Raw genomic sequence first — 16,232 nt, forward strand, 5'->3', positions numbered from 1 at the left:
AGGAAATGGGGGAGGGGGAACTGAGGATTAAACTGCATTTATTTCAATGAAAGGGGCCTGCCAGCTAAGGAAGATGAACTCAGGGCATAGATTGGAACATGGGACTGGGATATTATAGTTATTACAGAAACAAAGCTGAGGGAGGGACAGGGCTGGCAGCTCATTGTTTCAAGGTGGAGATGCTACAGGAAGCATCGAAGGGGAGGCAAAAGAGGACGCGTGGTGGTGGTTTTTCATTACGTGAATCATTACATCAGTACCTAGGGAGGATATTCCTGTGGGATCACCCAGCGACGCTATGTTAGTGGAACTGAGAAATAAGAATGGGTCATCACTCTGACACGATTGTCCTACTGACCCCGAATAATCAGTGGCAGACTGAGGAACAAACATATCAGGAGATCTCAAATATCAATCATAATAATAGGGCTGTTATGGTTGGGGTTTTTAAACTTTCCAAACCTAGACTGGAACCGCCAGTGTTCAGTGTTTGCAAGGGAGGAATTTGGTAATTGTGTTCCAGAAAACTCCCAATCAATATGTAAATGGCCTGAAAAGAGAAAGGGGCAAAACCTGACCTCCACTTGGGAATTAAGGTAGGGAAAGGGACTGAGGTGTGAGTGGGAAAGCATTTTGCCAAAGTGACTCAAGTCTATTAGCTTGGAAATAGCGATGGAAAAGGACAGGGCTGGTCCACAGGTTCAAGTTATACAATGGGGCCAGGAATATTAGCCAGGAACTCTCAAAAGGTGATTGGGGAGTCTATTTGCAGGGAAAGGGAAGTCTGGCAAGTGAGGAATATTTTAAAAGTGAGATAAATTGAGCAATCACCACCTGTTTGTGTGCAGGCCAATGCTGACTGCATTCAGAAACACTGGCTGTCTACTGAGGGTCTGGTCAAGGAAAAGGGGGCACGTGTCAGGTATAGCCAGCTGGATCAAGGGAATCCCTGAGGATCACAGGGACTTTAGCAATACACTTTGGGTAGAAATCAGGATTGCAGAAAGTGTACATGCAGAGAATGATAAGGAGAATCCAAAAGTGATTGTATAAATATATTGAGTAAAAGAGTAACTCGAGACAAAATGCTGTCTCTTAAAGATCAATGAGACCACTGATGTGTGGAACAGTAGGATATGGGTAAGACCTTAAACACATTTTTCCCTACAGAACTTACTGTGGACAAAGACTGGGGAACTCAGGGAACAAGAGTAATACATTAGACCACATTTGGAGTTCTCTGTAATTCCAGTCTCCCGGCTATAGGAAGGATGGTGTGAAATTTGAAAGTGTTCAGAAAAGATTTACAAGATGTTCCCAGGGTTGTTGCTGAATAAGCTGGGGTTATTTTCCCTGGAGCATCGGAGACTGAGTGGTGACCTGACAGAGGTTTATATAAACATGAGGGGTATGGATTTGGCAAACATTCAAGGTATTTTCCCAGGGTTTGGAGAGTCCAAAACTGGAGGGCATAGGTTTAAGGTTAAAGGGGAAAGGTTTAAACGGCACTGAAGGGACAGCTTTTTTATACACACAGAGCTGAGAGAGAAAGTAGCAGATACTGATACTATGACAACATTTAAGAGATATTTGGATGGGTGTATAAATAATAAGGGTTTAGAAGTACATGGGCCAAATGCTGGTAAATGGGATGGATTTATTTACATCTTCTGGTCAGCATCAACGAGTTGGACCAAAGGGTCTGTTTCCATGCTCTACATCTCTATGACTTGAAAAGAGTGCATGTTATAGAAGGTTTTAAAACACAAAGCTATGGAAAAACCCAGGACCTGATTAAGTGCATCACAGAACATCGTGGAGCCCCGAGCAAAGATATTTGTCCCATTGATAGCCATGTGTGATGTGCTGGAAAGGCTGGAGGGTGGCATAGTGGACAGTGAAGACGTTGTAATCGAGGATAAAGCGGATGGCCCTCAGGACAACTCCATACAACCCTGTTACGGTGGACACTGCAAGACGTGTCAGATTGTGGATATAGATACCACTATTACGTGTGGGAACACCTCCCACCTTGTACATGGCAGGTACTCATGTGACTCAGCCAACCTTGTCTATCTTATACATTGCAGGCAAAAATGCCCGGAAGCATGGTACATTGGGGAAACCAAACAAAATCAATCTAAATATCAGGGCATAGACAGAGAACACAGGGGGCTAACACCTTCACATATTGTCTAGCTATCACCATTGTTAACAGCTAACCCGAGAATGCAACTTTAAAAAAATGTTTTGTGATTTACCCATGAAAGAAGTGAAACTATCACTGTATTCTAAACAATGAAAGGCTTAACAGACAATCAATTTTTCAATGTATAATGTCAGTTGCATCACACTGTAAATTTTTGCTATAAATCTGTGTTACGATCGAGCCCTCCACTCTCACCTGATGAAGGAGCGTTGTTCTGAAAGCTTTCAATTAAACCTGTTGGACTATAACCTGATGTGTGATTTTTAACTCTCTTCAATATGGTAGATTGATTTGTGACACAGAGATAAAAGAAATTTAGACACCAGAGAGACGTGGTTACAGGGCGAACAAAAGGTGGACATAAATATTCAATGGATCACAACCTTGTGGAAACCCAGGAAAATGGGTAACGCTAACAATAATGGATAACAAAGGCAGTACAGAGAAATCATTTGACCTCAGATCATGAAGTAGAGTCAGTCTGAATGTAAATTCTGGCTACTACTTGCCAAGGACACAAACAGCAGAACAGTTTTACGCCATCGAACAGCATTCCATTTCTCATCACTGCATTACACAGGAACTCATTGGAATTTTTTAACAAACACTTTGTGATAATTTTGGGAAACTTCAATATTCCCATAATCTGGGACAGTCACACTAACAACAGTGATATTGGAAGATTAGTTCAGAGAATTTTTTTTTCAGTGTTTCTTTGAATAATAAATTGTGCAACTGGCTAGGGACATAACTATCTCAGAGCGATCGTTGTGTGATGTAACTTATTGAATGAGTAATGTCACCTGGAGAGATACTCAGGGAAATTGTGATAAAGTTCAGTTTAAAGTAATATAAAGTTTTAAAGTGAATCACAGAAGGACATGCTACAACTCGAAACAAAAACAGCCAATGACATGGGTTTGAGAGGAGAACTGACCAAGGTAAATAGGCTAAACAGATTGAAATATGTGCCTGTAAATGGACAGTGGAAAACATTTGAAAGGACAGTGTAAATCACTCAACAAAAGAACATTACACTGAAACAGACAAAACCTCAGCAAGAAATTCCCACTGGCGCGCCTCACTTAGGACAAAATGTATCATATTAGATTATGAGGCTTAGAAGATCACCAAAAAGTACTTAAAATCCTGAAGTGAGAGAGTGTTTTAGGAGTAAGAGTTAAAGGGATTGCAAAGGGTCTGCCAGCAGGAGTTGAGCAGTGGGAAAGGGAATCAGTGTCAGGGTTCAATGTCACAAATGGAACAGGGAGAGGTGAAGGTGCCGGAGGTGGTAAGAGTGTTACAGAGAGTGGTCAGGGCCTGAACGATGTTATAAAGCCAGTACAGTTTGCTGCAGCTGGAGGGGTTTGTAGAGGTAGAGAGGGACATATGTATTTTTATTTATTCATTCATGGGATGTGGGAGTCACTGTTAATTACCCAGAGGACAGCTCAGAGTTAGCCATATTGCAATGGGTCTGGAGTGACATGTTAGTCAGGCCAGTTTAAAATGTCAGATGGTCTACACAAAAGGAGGTCAGTGAACCAGATGTGTTCTTCCCACTGATCAACAACGCTTTTATTGTGACCTGACCAATGTCTTGTACAGATACAACATGACATCCCAAATCCTATGCTCAATGCTATCCCCAATGGAGGTAACCACCCCAAACGCCTGCTTCACCAGCCTGTCTACCTGTGACACCACTTTCAAAGAACTGTGTACCTGCATCCCTGGGTCACTGACTGACAACACTACCCAGGGCCCGAACATTAACTGTACAGGTCCCACCCTGGTTTGTTTCACCAAAATGGAACACTTCACGTTTATCTAATTAAACTCCATCAGCTATTCTTCAGCTCACTATCTCAGCAGTACTGTCCATCCTGTTGTATCACAGATAACCTTCATCACTGTCCTGTTTACCACCAATTTCTGTGTCACCCAAAAAACTTATTTAACTTACTTAACAATATTCCCATCCAAACCATTTATCCAAATGACAAACAACAGTGGAACCACTCCACCGCTGGTCACATGCCTCTAGTCAGAAAAACAACAGCTCTCCCACAACCCTCTGTCTACAACCATCAAGCCCAATTTTCTGTCCAGTTGACTAACTCCTCCTGAACGCTATAACGTTTTACATTCATCTGAGCTTATTACCCAGCTTACCATACGACATGTAGAACACAGAACAGGACAGAACAAGACCCTTCGGCCATGATGACATGCCAATCTTTTATCCGACCATAAGATCAAAAATAAAAGTGGCAGATAGAGTTTAGTTCAGGTAAATGCGAGGTGCTGCATTTTGGGAAAGCAAATCTTAACAGGACTTATACACTTAATGGTAAGGTCCTAGGGAGTGTTGCTGAACCAAGAGACCTTGAGGTGCAGGTTCATAGCTCCTTGAAAGTGGAGTCGCAGGTAGATAGGATAGTGAAGAAGGCGTTTGGTATGCTTTCCTTTATTAGTCAGAGTATTGAGTACAGGAGTTGAGAGGTCATGTTGCGACAGTACAACACATTGGATAGGCCACTGTTGTAATACTGCGTGCAATTTTGGTTTCCTTACTATCGGAAAGATGTTGGGAAACTTGAAACGATTCAGAAAAGATTTACAAGGAAGTTGCCAGGGCTGGAGGATTTGAGCAATAGGGAGAGGCTGAACAGACTTGGGCTGTTTTCCTTGGAGCGTCGGAGACGAAGGGGTGACATTATAGAGGTTTACAAAATTATGAGGGACATGGATAGGGAAAAAAGACAAAGTCTTTTCCCTGGGTTTGGAGTGTCCAGAACTAGAGGGCATAGGTTATGGATGAAAGGGGAAAGATATAAAAAAAACTAAGGGGAAACTTTTTCATGCAGAGGGTGGTATGTGTATGGAATGAGTTGCCAGAGGAAGTGGTGGAGACTGGTATAATTGCAACATTTAAGAGGTATTTAGATGGGTATATGAATAGTAGGGGTTTGGAGGGATATGGACCGGGTGCTGGCAGGTGGGACTAGATTGGGTTGGGATGTCTGGTCAGCATGGACAGGTTGGACTGAACTGTTTCCATGTTGTACATCTCTACGACTCTAACTTCCATACCCTTCATTTTATTATCATCCATGTGCCTATCCAGAAGTATATTAAATGTCCCTAATGCATCTAATTTTACCGCCACCGCTGGCAGTGCATTCCACTCAGCCACCACTCTGTATGTAACGAACCTACATCTGAATTCTCCCCTTAACCATCAACTAATCACCCGAAAATTATACCCCCTTGTAATGACTATTTATATGAGGGTTAAAAAAATCTCTCTCTATTGACTCTATCTATGACTCTCATCACCTTGTTCACCTCTACCAAGTCACCCCTCATCCTTCTTCACTCCAATGAGAAAAGCCTTCGCTCCCTCAACCTTTCTTCATAAGACATGCCCTCCAGTACAGGCAGCAACCTGGTAAATCTCCTCTTCACCCTCTCTAAAACTTCCACATCCTTCCTGCAATGAAGGGACCAAATCTGAACACAATATTCCAAGTGGGGTCGAACTAGGTCTCTATAGGGCTGCAGCATAAACTCACAGCTTTAAAACTCAATCCCCAAACTAATGAAATCCCACACAATATATTGCTTCTTAACAAGCCAATCAGCTTGGGTGGCTACTTTGAGAGATGTATGGACTTGGAACCCAAGATCCCTCTTTCCTCCACACTGCTAAAGATCCTGCCTTTAACTCTGTATTCTGCATTCAAATTCAATCTTCAAAATGAATGACTTCACACTTTTCCCAGATTGAACTCCATCTGCCATTTCTCAGTCCAACTCTGCATCCTGTCAATGTTCTGTTGCAACCTACAACAGCCCTCCACACGATCAACCACTCCACCAACCTTTGTGTCATTGGGAAACTTACTAACCCCTCTTTTAATCACACATCCAAGTCATTCCTAAACTCACAAACAGCAGAGGTCCTGTAACCTCTCCCTGCAGAAAACCACTGGTCACTGAGCACCAGGATGAATGCTTTCCATCTATCATCACCCTCTGTCTTCTGTGGGCCAGTAATCCTGTATCCAGACAGACAGGTTTCCCTGTACCCCATGCCTCTGTACTTTCTGAATGAGCCATAAAGATGTTTTGTCACATTCTCTAAAGATTCAATAAGACTTGTAAGGCATGACCTGCCCCTTACAAAACCATGCTGACTATCTCTAATCAAACTATGGTTTTCCAAGGAATAATAAATCCTGTCTCCCAGAGACCTCTCCAATAATCTGCATTCCACAGACATAAGACTGACAGGTGTGCAATTCCCAGGATATTCCCTTTCCTGAACAAGGGAATAATATTTTCCTGCCTCCAATCATCTGGTCTGACTCCAGTGGACAGTGAGGCTGCAAAGGTCATCACCAGGTGCTCAGTAATCCACTCCCTCGGTTCCTGTAGTAACTTTCGACGCATCCAGTCTGGTTCAGCGACTTATCTGTCCTTATCTTTTACAAAATTCTCAGCACATCCTCCTTCTTAACATCCACCTGTTCACGTACATTAGCCTGTTTCACGCTGTCCTCACAAACGACAAGACCCTTCTCAGCAGTGAATACTGAGGCATAGTATTCATTAAGGGCTTCCCCTACCTCCTGTAACTCCAGGCACAAGTTCCTTTCACTATCCCTGACCGGCCCTATCCTCACTCTGGCCTTGCTCTTGTTCCTCGCATAAATGGAGAATGCCTCACGGTTTTCCTTAATCCTTCCCAACAATGCTTTTTCATGCACCCTTCTAGTTGCCCTAAGTCCATCTCTTGGTTCTTTCCTGGTACCTTCAGAGAATCCCTACTGTGTGGAAACGGGCCATTTGGCCCAACACCTCCATATCAACCCTCCAAACAATATCCAACCCAGCCCCATTCCCCCACCCTATTACTCTCCATTTGCACTGACTAATGCACCAAACCTACCCATCCCTAAACACTATGGGTAATTTAGCAAGGCTAAGCCACCAAACTGGCACATCTTTGGGCTGTGGGGGGGAAACCGGAGCACCTGGAGGAAACCCACAGGGATAATTCGCAAACTCCCCACAGACAGTCGCCTAAGGCTGTAATCGAAATGGAGTCCGTGGTGCTATGAGGTAGCAGTGCTAACCACTGAGACACCGTGCCATCCAATGTAACTCTCTGGAACCCTGTCTGATCCTTGCTTCCTCGACCTTAAGTAAGCTTCCTTCTTCCTCTTGATTAGATGCTAAAGTCCATGTAGACAACGTTGACTGCTCTGCCTTCATCTATCTTTGGCCACCTCCTCGAAGAGTCAATCCTGTTTGTGAAACGTGGTTTTCCACTCACAAAGCCATGCTGACCATCTTGAATCAGCCCTTGCCTTTGTAAATGTAAGGAGGTCCTTTCCCTCAGAATCTCCTCCAACAACTTCCCCATCACTGGGCTCACTGGGCTGTAATTTCCTGGCTTTTCCCTGCAGTCCTTCAGTGATGGGACAGCGTTAGCCAACCTCCAGACTTCCAACATCTATCTGTGCCTGTTGATAATACACATATCTCTGTAAGGGATACTGCAATCTCTTCCCTAGCTTCCCACAATATTCTAGGATCGACCTAATGAGCTACTGAGGACTGATCTACCTTTATTTGTTTTAAGATTCCAGCACTTTCTCTTCTCTGTTGAGGATTCTTTCCAAGACATCACTATTTATTTCCCCACGTTCCCGAGCTTCCATGTCTTTCTCCACAGTAAATACTGACAACACTATTTTGTCTAATATCTCACCCATCTCCTCTGGTTCCACACATGGGTGACATTATTGATCTTTAAGGGGCCCTATTCTCTCCCAAGTTACTCTTTCGCCCTTATTGAAACTTTCATAAAGGCTTCTGATAATTCAAATACACCATATCCCCTATACCAGTACACCCCTCCTACACCCTTACAATTCTGCCATTTATATTCACACCAACAAATTCAATCCAACAGGCTCGTTGCTGTATCAGTCGGCATGGAGACCACTGTCACACACAGTTACTGTATTGCCCTTGCCATAAGTACATTCAGTGTCCCGACTGTCACTATATTGACATTCCCATCACTGTTTGGAGCCTACAAAAGAATTCCTGATAGAGGTTGCTGCTACTTGCTTATTCTCAGCTCTACTTTTCATATTCAGATCTACATGACTGTCTCATTAATGCATTAACCTCATGCTTCCTTCATAACGTGTTGGCTTTTTGCCTAGTCTGCCTATTGGGACTAGATTGGGTTGGGATAGCTGCACAGCGTGGATGGTTTGGACCGAAGGGTCGGTTTCCATGCTGCGCATCTCTCAGACTCTATGACTCTATCCCAACAACCCTTCAGTATTCACTTCCCAGCGATGGTCATTCTGCAGCTTCATTTCCAGAATGACAGTTCCATCATATCTGTTCACTGTCATTCCATCTTCCTTATGGCGAATACAGGGAGTCATTCCTCAGTAGTGGGGGGTTGAACAGATGAGTAGAGTTTACAGAGATAGGGAGGCTTACGGGGGCTCAAGCATGTTAAGAGTTATACAGAGTTACATCTGTTCAAGAATGTCAGTGGGACAAAGGGATTTGGGGATTGAAGGAATTTACAGAGATCGAGGGAGCTGGATTAGATTCTGGAGATAGGGATGGAGATAGGAAGAGGCAGGCAGACTGAGAAGCACAGACAGGGGGCTGTTTCATCTCGGAGATTATTGTGTATACTAACAGAGATATGGAAGGTTGTCTTGACTGAAGACATTTACAGATATAAGAAGGCTTCTGGGCTCTGGAGGCTACATAGATAGGAAGGCAATGGAGAATGCCAGGTTACTGGGTTGGAGACAGTTACACAAATGGGGAGCGTTGCACAAACTGAAAGAGGTTCCTATGGTCGGGAGGGGTATGGTGTCGGGAATGAGGGTGAAATTTAACAAGATAAAGATCAAAGAATTGGAGAAGGATAAGGAGATTACAAATTTTTCACAGCTAAGGAAGGGTTGTAGGAGCTGGAGAAGGTTACATAGGTAGGTACCGATGGGGTGGTTAAAGACAAATACATGGAGGGTGGTATTGGTGGGAGAAGCTTACAGGGATAGACAGGCCTGTTAGGGTTTACAGGGATGAAGGAATTTAGTATCTACTGCAGAAGGTTAGGGATTAGGGTGTTAGGGACTGGAGAACCTGACAGAGACAGAGACAAAGACACATAGAATGATGCGGCATAGGGGAGATTCCAAACAGAGGAAGCATTATCGGGACTGGAGAATATTACAGAGATCACCAAAACAGCATAGGCCAGGATTGATGCCTGCGATCCCCTGTGCTGTCGCATTGAGGACCAGTACAGAAGAGATGAAAGCAGGACCCTCACAAGATGGTGGGAATGAAGCCTAGAATGTTGTTGTTCCTTACCCAGCTCTGTATCTATGTCCGGTCTTCCAAGTCTGAATATAGAAGTCTACTACCTCCACCCTGTGCTGTTTACTGTGAGCGATCTTAACAACTGCAGGAATTACTGAAGGTTCCAGATCTCCTTCTCCATCTCTCTCTGGCTGACCAACCAGTTTCAATGAGGTGATGGATGAGACAGGAGTTAGGAACATCCTGATGACCTGCATGAGACAGCAATAGACAGAATGGGAAATTAGACTGATGCAATGAGGAGAACACATGCAGAGTGGCGCTGAGTGCAGCAGAGATCTCGATAATCCCAGTCTCCATCCCTTGCCTGTGCTGCTGCATCTCTCTGGAATGGACAATTCTGTTGACTCAGGATCTCAGACCATCTGTAAGAGGGAGAAATGCTGACAGAGGCAGTAAATAGACCCACACAGCGAGGGATACCAGATGGAGAGATACTGAGTGATAGCACATTATTAGACAGTGCATTAACAGGGAATTGTTTGAATTTGTAACAAAGGCACTGGAATAATTGTGAGGGGATTCAACCTTCCTATCTCATCATCTCTTTGGCGGTGGCTCACAGATGAGACTGACTCTCTCCCACTCTCAGTGGGGATGGGGGAGTCTGGAGTTGGCTGTCCAGACCGATGTGGCCTTCCACAGACTCTGTTACACTTGAGGCAGAAGGTGGACATGGAAAGGGGGTGGGTGGGGTGGAGGTGTGACAGCGCGCTCCTTGTGCTGTTTTCTCCTGGATTCCCGTTTTCCCCACAGAAAGTCTCGAGGTGCTCAACACCTTCCCAATGCTCTTTCCTCACTTCAGACGGTCTTGGCCGATTTGATTAAGAGATGAAAAAGAACCGATCAATTCTGAAGTAACTAACATTTAGAAATGTGGAGGAGTGCAGTAGGAAGAGGAAACATTGTCGTGTTTAATCAGAGTAGTGGAACAGGGAGGATTGAAGGTGTTGGAGGTGGTGAGAGTGTTACAGAGAGGGGCAAAGGCCTGAACAACATTACAAAGCCAGTACGGATTGCTGTAGCTAGAGCTGTTTGCAAAGGTAGGGATAGACATATGTATTTTTTCATTGATTCATTCACGGCCTGAGGATGTCACCGGTTGGACCAGCATACATTGCCCTCCTGCTAATTGCCCAGAGGCAGCTCAGAGTCAGCCATATTGCTGTGTGACTGGAGTCACATGTGAGCCAGACCAGGTAAGAATGTCAGATATCCCTCACTAAAGGATATACGTGAACAAGTTGATTTTTACCAGATAATCAACAATGTTTATACAGAGGCCTCACTAATGTCCTGTACAGATACACCATGACATTCCAACTCCTACTCTCAATGCTCTGCCCAATGAAGGGTAACCCTCCCAAACACCTGCTTCACCAGCCTGTCTACCTGTGACGCTACTTTCAAAAAACTGTGTACCTGCGTCCCTGGGTCACTGATTGACACACGACCCAGGGCCCGAACATTAATTGTACAAGTCCAGCCTGGTCTGCTTTACCACAATACAACTTCTTGGATTTCTCCACCTGTTATTCCTAACCTCACTGGTCCAGCAGTACTGTTGATCCCATTGTACTCTTCGATAACCCTCTTCACTGTCCACATTATCACCAATTTCAGTCTCACTCACAAACTTGCTAACCATGACTCCTGTACTATCAGCCAAACTGTTTATACAAATGATGCACAACAGTGACCCAGCACCGAACCCTATAGTACACCGTTGATCACAGGCCTGCAGTTTGAGCAGTAACCCTCTATGAACATGCTCTGTCTCCTATAGTCAATCCTGTTTTGTATCCAATTAGTGAGCGCTCCCTGGTTATGTCTGATCTAAACTTACTAACCAGTCTGCCATGCAGAACCTTGTCAAAGGCCTTGATAACCTTCATGTGGACATCGTGTACTGCTCTGCTTTGACGTCTCACTTGTCTACCTCCACACTCAGGTTTGAGGCATGACTCCCCGTGCACAAAGCCATGCTGATGATCATTAATCTGTCCTTACCTTTCCAAATGCACGATGATCGTTTCTCTCAGAATCTCGTCCAACACCTTATCACCCTGCCATCAGTCTCACTGGTCCGTAGTAGCTGTCGATGCAACAAATATCTCTGGAAGGGGCCCTGTAATTTCTTCCCTCGCTTCTCACAAGGCGCTGGGATACATCTGACCATGTCCCAAGGTTTTATCTAACTTATTGCATTTTAAGACATCCAGCACCTCCTGTTCTCCAATGTGCACTCTTTTCAAGACATCACTATGTATTTTCCCAAGTTTCCGAGCTTCCATGTCTTTCACCACAGTAAATCCAAAAACAAAATATGTGTTCAGTATCTCACCCATCAGCAGTGATTCCACACAGACAGCCTCATTGACCTTTCAGGGGCCCTATTCTCTCACGAGCTAAGATTTGCCCCTGTGAAAACTTGTCAAAATGCTTCTGAAATTTCAAATATCCCTCTACCGCAACTAGCCTCCCCCAACCTTATCTATTCTGCCATTTAAGGTCACGCCAAAATATAGAATCCAAAAGATTTAAAAATATTCCACTTTTATAAAATCATACAGCTCCCTTTGTTTCTAAACATCCAGTTATCAATTATTGTCATATCCTTTTAAACACATTCCAGCACGTTCCCGACTTACTGTCAGACTAACAAGGTTTGGTTTCAGACTGACTGCACAAAGGATTTTGGGAATCGTTGTGTATCAATCTGAAACAGGTAGCTTACAGGATCAGCAGGTCATAGAGAAGGCAAATCAAATGTTGTCATTTATTACAAAGGGAATGGAGTCTAAAAATAGGGGGGTCTTGCTAAAACGATGCAAGGTACAAGTCAGACCACACCTAGATTATAATGAATAGTATGTGTGCCCTAAGGAAAGACATTCTTGTGTTGGAGGCAGGCCAGGGAAGGTTCACTCGGCTGATCCAGGAGATGGCGGGATTTTCCAATGTGAAGAGGTGGAGTAGATTGCCCTTGAACCGAATGGGATTTTGAAGAATGGGAAAGAAATTGAATGAAACATCCAGGATTCTGAGGGGCTTTGACAGGGTAGATGCCGTGAAGTTAGAAAATCGGACAGTACAGCAGAGTAATAGGCCCTTCGGCCCACCATGGCTGTACTGACAATGATGCTATTCTAAACTAATCCCATCTGCCTGCACATGGGCGATATCCCTCTATTCTCTGCCTGTTCATGTTTCTGTCTACATGCCCTTCAAAACTTTGCTCTTATTTCCACCTCTCCCACCTCCTGAGCAGCTTCCACCCTCTCGGTAAAGACAACTGGTCTCATTCATCTCACTTAAAACTTCTCACTCTCACCTTAAACCGATGCGCCCTAATATTTGATATTTCTACATTGGAAGAAGGATTCCAATTATCTACACTATTCACGTCTCTCCTAATGCTATATACCTGTACCAGGTCACCCCTCAGTCTCCGATACTCACGCAAAACAATCCAACTGCGTCCAACCTCCTAACAGTAAACACATTCTCAACCAGGCAACATTCTGCCAACCCTCTGTTGCACGCTCCCCAAAGCCTCCACACCCTTCCTATGGTGTGTCGATGAGAACGACAAGCAACCTTCCAAACATGGCCGACTGAAGTTTCATTCAGTCACAACATGACATGCAAACATCTGTACTCAATACTGTGACCAATGAAGGGAAACCTACCATACTCCTCCTTTATCACCACATCCTGTTGTGTTGTTATTTTGAGGGAGCTGTGGATTTGCTTCCAATGTCTCTCTGTTTATCAATGTTTCCAACTAGTCAATTAGTGTACTACTCTCTTCCATTTGGCTTCATAAATGCATCACTTCACACCTGTCCCGATGTAATTCAATTTGCCACATCTCTGCCCAGCGTTCCAGCTGATCTACATACTACTGCAACCTTTAACACTCTTCCTCACTATCCACAATTCCCTTAACTATCCCTAATCATTACATGCCTTTCCAAATGTCGTCCGCAAAATTACCACTCAAACTGCTGACCTTTTCATCTGAATCACAGATATAAATTACACACAGACATCGCAGCACTGATCCTTGTGAAACAGCATTGGCCACAGACGTCCAATCAGAAATTGACCACTCCACATACCTCTGTCTACTATCACCAAGAAAATATTGCAACCAACTTAACAACGAGCATGGATTGTGATTTGATCTTCCAGATCCCCCTTGCTATTTGGAAGCTGTCCATTCAAAATGACTCGATATTTTGATTCCCAGATTAAATTGGCTCTCTCACTAATGCACTGACTGCATTCTTTCTTCACAACAAAACAGGACCTTGTTTGGTTTTTTGCTGATCCTGCCTAAATCCCTACGACCCCTCAATAATCACATCCCAGCCACGGTCATTCTGCAGCCACCCCTCCACAATAACAGTTCGATCATATCTGTTCCCTTCAGTTAATGCTGTCATTCCATCTGCCTTGTTGCAAATGCATGGCGCGTGTCACCGAGAGAGGGCCTTTGAGGGATGGATAGAGGCCACAGAGTGGGAGAGAAGTTTGAGGGCGCGACAATGTTGCAGGGTTAAACATAGTTACAGTTGTTACAGAATGTTCGCAGGAGAAAACATTTTATTGCTTGGAGGAAGTTAGAGAGATAAAGCGTCTTTGATGATATTCCAGAGAGAGGGATGTGTATAGGGTTGTGGATTGTTACATGGACTATGTTGATCAGGGCGTAGAAACATTCACAGGATTCCAGGATGTCGTACATTTAACAACAGGTGTGGGATCTGGAGAATATCACAGTGAGAGGGAGGATGGTATGGACTGGAGAATATTACAGGGAAAGGGAGGGTGGTCTGGACTGCAGAATGTTGCAAACACATGGAAGATGATATAGACTGGATAATGTTGCACGGATAGGGAGGAAGTTGTAGACTGGATAAAGTTAGAAGGAGAGATGAGTTTATGCACTGGAAGGTATGTCAGAGAGAGAGTGGTGTACATGCTGCAAGTTACGACAGGGATAGGGAAGCTTATAGATACTGGAGGAGAGAGTCGTAGAGAAGCTTGTAAGAGACCAGATTCACTTATGAGCTAGGATGTACTGCAGTGAGCGGAGCCTTTTGCAGATATAAACGAGAATACAATGGCCACAAAGCAATCACACCAATACATAGGAATATAGAAACTGAAGGATGTGAAGAGATTACACAGACTAGGAGTGTTGTATGCAGTGGAGGAGATTAAACTGATAGGGGTGGTTTAAGAGACACAACAATGTTAGGAAATAATGGGAGTTGCAAAGGTAAGAGCAGGTTTCAACAATTCGGAGGATATAGACCTGAAGGAGCTTTGACAGATAGCGATGGTACGGTAAAGGGAATTGTAGTGGCTTCCCTTTCATAAGCAATCCATAAGGACTTAAAACAGCCTGTTTGACATGTGCATTATCTCTCGACCATTCATCAGACAGCGCTGCAAATATTTCACTGGCTCTGCCTACCAGCTTAGACTGAACTAGCATTACCCAGAAGACCTCGGGCCACTCTACCCGTCTATGCAATTTTTCAAATGAAATACAGAGTTCCTTGACAGTAGAGTCACAGGTAGTTAGGATAGCGAAGGCAGCGCTTGGTATACATTCTTTTATTGGTCAGAGTATTGAGTACAGGAGTTGGGAGGTCATGTTGCGGCTGTACAGGGCAGTGGTGAGGTCACTTTTGGAATACTGCATGCAACTCTATTCTACTTCATATCGGAAGGATGTTATGAAACTTGAAAGAGTTCAGAAAAGATTTACAAGAATGTTGCCCGGGCTGAGCTGTAGGGAGAGTTTGAACAGGTGATGGTTGTTTTTCCTGGAGTGTCGGAGGCTGAGGGTGACCTTATAGAGATTTATAAAATCAAGAGGGGCATGGATAGGGTAAATAGACAAAGTCTTTCTCCTGGGGTATGTGTTTCCAGAATTATAGGGCGAGGTTTAGGGTAAGAATAGAAGGATATATAAGAGAACTAAGGGGCAACTTTTTCACGTAGAGGATAGTGTATGTACGGAAGAGGTGCCAGAGGAAGTTGTGGAAGCTAGTACAATTGCAACAGTTAAAAGGCACCTGGATGGGTATCTGAATAGGAAGGGTTTAGAGGGAGATGGGCCGGGTGCTAGCAGGTGGGACTACATTGGGTTGGGGTATCTGATCTACAGGATGGGACCATGAATGGGTTGTGGAACCTGGAGGATGTTATAATTTGAACCACAGGTAATGTTTGATTGGATCTTTCAGCCAATCTTACAGATGGTACAATTGCAACATTTAAGAAGCATTTGGATGGATATATGAATAGAAAGGGTTTGGAGGGAGATAGGACAGGTACTGGCAGGTGGGACTAGATTGGGTTGGAATATCCTGCCGCCATGGCTGGGTTGGAATGAAGGGTCTGTTTCTATGCTGTACATCTCTATGACTGTAAGATTGGCTGAATGGTCCAATCAAAAATTACCTGTGGTTCAAATCATAATATCCTCCAGGTTCCACAAGCCATCCCCTGTCCCATCCTGCAGGTTCAATGAATCCCGGAACTTCTAACCTTCTGCAAGTCCCAC

General features: G+C 44.1%; 1 long non-coding RNA gene across 2 annotated transcripts in view; it reads right to left on the bottom strand.

The window, feature by feature from the left end:
- LOC140486879 (uncharacterized) overlaps positions 1-16,232 on the bottom strand; it is a 47,230-nt gene that overhangs the window by 21,256 nt on the left and 9,742 nt on the right. The window contains exon 1 of one of the 2 annotated variants that reach the window (XR_011962663.1): positions 9,638-9,829. The exons of the other annotated variant lie outside the window; for it this stretch is intronic. This is a non-coding gene — a long non-coding RNA (uncharacterized lncRNA). Of the gene's footprint in view, positions 1-9,637; positions 9,830-16,232 lie in introns of those variants that run through there. 2 annotated transcript variants of the gene reach the window in all.

This window comes from Chiloscyllium punctatum, chromosome 16 (assembly GCF_047496795.1).
Source record: "Chiloscyllium punctatum isolate Juve2018m chromosome 16, sChiPun1.3, whole genome shotgun sequence".
NCBI classification, from domain to species: Eukaryota; Metazoa; Chordata; class Chondrichthyes; order Orectolobiformes; family Hemiscylliidae; genus Chiloscyllium; species Chiloscyllium punctatum.